We start from the raw sequence: 5,052 nt of genomic DNA, 5'->3' as shown, positions 1-5,052 counted from the left end.
AAAATAGTTCCATACTGTGTATGACAATCCATTCCTGAGAGGAACAGATGCTCTGCATTTTTCAGAACCTTCATGCCTATAAGTTATGCTATGCCATAATAATGTATATAAAAACCCACAGAGCACGCATTGTCTTGCTGCATTCAGGTTGATCAAGCTCTATACCATCTCAGGATGAGTCCATAAATTGAAGACAATCTTCCATCCTGAAAGCAAGTCCAAGTTTTCACTGTGCTTTTCAGCCCACAATATCAGTACCAGTACAAAAAAAACTTCCATCCAATTTTGTTGCAAAAAGATATTAAGAATACTCAATGGGATAGTAAATAAAAATAAAGAGGATTGTAGCATCTCTTTCAAGCTTCAGAATCAAAGAAAGTCTTGCTAGTTTCTTGATTTTTTTAAAAAATTTCCTCTAAAATATTAAAAAAAAATCCAAAAAATGTATTCCAGTTGCAGTACCTACCTTACTTATGCTCTTGAGCACTGATCATCCTCAAAAGCTTGACTTCATTTGTCTGCACATACGCATCTTCACTATAACACAAGAAAATGACTAGCTCAGGTCATAGGCTTGACCTTATCTACAAAACCCATAAAATATAGAAGTTATGTCTAGAATGGTGTTAGACTAAAATTATGTGTCAGAACTGATAGTAAAGGTAATTACAAACTTGCTATTGAGTTTCATTTTCAGAGTCTTCTGATGACTAATAATCGTGATAATACTTGATTATAGCCTCTGCTGAATCACCTGAAAACTGCAATACATTATAGAAGTGCAGATTTTTAATGTCTTCTTTAAAGAAATAAGAAACACCAAAAAAAAAGAGAAAAACCGCCAAATTCCAAACCACAGAGAGTTCCTCTTAAACGGATTGACCACCCTCTCGCTAATTAACTCTCCTTAAGCCCCCCTTTTATTTCTAGCCCATTTGTCAGTGTTAGTCTTTTAAATATCAAATGGTATGTAAGCCTTTTGTACAGTATTTTTAAGCTTTCAGAGGGCTCTGTCAAGCTGTATCATGCACCTTTTCCTTAAGCAAAGATAAAGAGGCCTTATTACAGATCTGTTAGTCCTGCTAATTAGTTGATGCTTTTGACACTCTCTCTCCTGCCTAAACATTTGTAAAAGATGTCCACAGATCTTCCTGCTGTATTCTAATGTATTTTCCATCTGCATGGACACTGGCCCAAACCAAAGTGAAGCACGAGAGTAAAGCACCTATATCATTCTTTGAACAATTTCAAAGTCCTGAGGGAGCAAGATGAAAGGTGAGTACATCTGCATGCAGACTGCCATGCTCTAAGCATATGACTGTCTTAATGAGAAAAAAATCCTTGACAGGTTGGTGAAATTTGAATGCTGAAAACTGAAGGTAAGAATCAGTGGAATCCAGTGAGGAATTAATTTGTTTTACCTTCCATACCTTTTAATCAGGCTGAGGAAATATTTTAAGATATTTTTACAGACTTGGAGTGATGTGGTAAACAGAATAAACAGCATGACCCTAGCCTAGCCATGTGCCCATGCTCGTGAATAAAAGCTGCAGTCTACATGTAGCCAAATTACTTGAGTATCTGTGTCATCGTTTCATCAGAGTCAGTATGACAGTGTTTCTGCCCAAGACAGTTTGAATTTTTCAAATCAGATTGTCTGTGACAATGCACAAAACAGCTAAAAGTAGATCAGGAGATGGCTGTGAACTTACATAGTTCTACTGAAGTCAGAATCATGATGACCTATGCTAGTCAAAGTCCTTATCTTACACATTCATTTTGAAAAACAAAAAAACTTCTATCAATAATGTGAAAATCAATGTCAAGAACAACAAGAGGACAAGGTAGGAAGGGCATTGGTTGCCACAAAAATATTTTTGTGGTTTTGCATTTCTCCATCCATTTTTACTCCTGAAATAATGTTTATAAATAAATATAACTGTCTATATAGTTTATTCAGAAGAAGCATGTCTTGGGAAAGTATTTCAGAGGACATGGAGCAGAATCCAGAGAGTTTTATATTCAGGCAGAAAGGAAAAGAAGACAGCAGCATTTAATAAACCGTATTACTTTTATACTGTCTTTTTACTACCTCCTTCTTTCAAAACACAAGATAAAAATAAGACCTGCACTCTTACTGCCATGTACAGAATTATAAGAAAAGGGAATTCATCTAAGTAAGCACATTAATTTTTTAAAACTTTAAACATGTCATTAAAGTTCTCTGTAGCTCTGAAGCTCCGTGGATATAGTATACCAGGAAGAATGACCAGGTTAACTTGCAATTCATGGGAGAAGAGAGGAAAAACAGGAGAGTTACTATGGCAGATACCTTTTCCCTAAACATCTTAGCAAAAGTGTAGCATTTTGTGGCTGATGCTTCAAAATTCTGCTCTCTATGGCAAATTTATTATTGCCTTCTGGAATCAGAAATTGCACAAGGCCAGTCAGAAAATATATCTGCCATGAAGAGACATCTTTTAGGAAAGCTCAAGAAATTAACATTCTTCTCATTATAATATACCATTTTACCAGATTTGTATGTTTCAGTGTATTCAACACATATGATGACAGCTGTTTTTTGTAGATTGAAAATACATCTTAGAGAAAAAAAACTTCTTCTGCAAAGATATTCGTGATTCCACACTTTTTAGAGATTTCTTTCTATCCAAGACTTCATCCATGGAATGCTCTGATTTAGGATTAAATAGGAATACTTCTTGGTGTACACATTCACAATACTGACATATAAAGTAAGAACACACACGGACATAAAAGACCCGTACTCAGTTTCTGAAGGTTATCCTTGTATCAAAAGGACCCAAACACAGACTTTGAAAATTGCAACTGTGCCTAAAAGCCAGTGTTTCCAGCAGACTTGAAAGTCCCTGAAAGAATTGAAGGCAGTGATTACAGGACTGTGGAGGATTTTTTTGCCAAGGATATATTAACTATTCAGATAATCTTCTAGGTGACAGTATCAAACTGCACTGACCAAAATGACCATTTGTGCTGACACACAGATTAACATATCAGTGTTGGTCATTAGATCTTAATGAATGCAACTTAGAGATCTACAATAACAGTTCAGAGTTATGAATGATAAAATATGCTCCAATTCTATAAATAGTAAATACCATTAATACTGCTCTTTAAGATTCTTTTTATCCCAAGAGTCTTACAGCAAAATCTTCCATTAGTCACGGGTTTAAATAAGGGTTTTAAAATAAGGGAAAGAAAAAAAGAATCCAGATCTCTTGTTCAGGCATCTCTAGTTTTCATATAAAGTCATGCCACTTCTTCTACCTCTACATCCTGTGTTCTTTTAATTTGATTCCAGTTATTAAATAATTTCACTTTTCTTCTTACTTCTTTTGTTGCCTATACTCCAGACATGTATATACATATATTTTAGTCATTTGTCTGTCCTCAAAGAAATGTCAATCTCATCAGATACAGGATAAGGAGAACAAATTATCTTTCCATCTCCTCCTCAATGCAGCTAAAACTTGATACATTATTGTCGAACCCAAACCATGCAATTAATTCCTTCCCAGAATAAAAATAAAATCTACCTTATTTTGTAATTTTTGTCTCAAAACAAGGATGATAAAAATAAATCATGTTTATCACAGACCTTTTCTGTCTTCTACTCATACTTTGTACATTACCTGGTAGCTAACAGTATATGCTTCTGTTATATAGACCCACTTCCCTGACCACACAGGTCTGCTTTTGACACACATGACTTCTTAAGTGCTTGGGCCCTTTTATTTATATTTTAAGAGAACTTCCATTGGTATGACTTCTATCTTCCATTTAGTTTTTACTTTAGTGCTTAGGTTTTAGTCATTTTAATAATTTCTTCCTCTTCTGCTAGAATTACATTCTTTTATGTTCCCTTATTATACCTTATAATGGTTTATTGTATACTTTATTCTCTCCCCTAACTCCAGAGAGTTAGAAAATTTTCATTTTGTTGTTAGTCTTTTTCCACTGGTCAGGGTATTATACTGCTGCTTCCCTTGTACACACCAGCTTCCAAGCACATAATTCAATCTTCTGCTAGGTCCCATGGTCCCTGCATTCAGTTAAATAAAGCATGTTCTTTCATCAGTTCTTTAAATCTTCATCCCTGGTGTCTCCATCATAACTTACCAGAGGTAGGCAGTCAAGGTTAATATTTCAGCCACATCTTCTGTGTCCAGAGACATTTATTGTCCCTTGTCATTTCAACCCTACGTGTTTCCTCAAAATTTCTATGGCTTTTACCACAGTTTTCAAGAAGAAAGGAAAAAAGTGTAAAGATGATGTTACGTCTGTAGTATCCTACTATCCTTTGTTGGTCCACTTTGATATTTTGAGATTGACTGGTGGAACTTCTCTTCAAATGAGAACTAGCACAAATAGAGGGCTGACTGGAAAGCTGTGTGCCAAAGATGATCAAAGACAAATAGTCTCTGACAGTTTCACTTGGTGGGTCTCCTTTCTCACCATGTGACGTGGTCTCCAAAGAGATGGTGATTAGTAAGCAGAATAAAAAAAATATAAAAACATATCCATGAATAAAAAAAAGGATTCATCTATTTCTCCTCAAAGAACAATCCTGTTTGCTGACAGATTCATGCTTATCTATGTTTTCTGTCTCCTCTGAAGTATAATTCATCAATTAAACTGAAGAGCTGTGAAATGCAAAATGCTGCAGTACTGCTATATTATATTTTCTACTAAAAGTCTCCTAAAGTAAAAATGAACTTGCAAGATTTCTTGTGGTCTACATAACTGAATACTCTCACAAAAATATTAAGCAATACAAAAATCACAGTAGAACCCTGAGTAGGCTATTCTTACAGTTTTAGGAACACATCGTCAAGTTCAGATTGATTAGTGACCCTACTGACCTTGGGAGCACAATAAAAACCCAATAGAACAGGGAAAAACTGAGTGTGCGTATACCAGTAGCTTAGTATCGTTAAAATTAGCTATTATATGATTTAGGCTATTTTCTGTCATTGATTAGAGAATAGATTTCTGTCTCTAATAAGAGAAATT

Source organism: Neopelma chrysocephalum, unplaced genomic scaffold (genome assembly GCF_003984885.1).
Source record: "Neopelma chrysocephalum unplaced genomic scaffold, ASM398488v2 Primary Assembly neopelma1_96921, whole genome shotgun sequence".
NCBI lineage: Eukaryota > Metazoa > Chordata > Aves > Passeriformes > Pipridae > Neopelma > Neopelma chrysocephalum.
Note: the sequence above shows the minus strand (reverse complement) of the source record.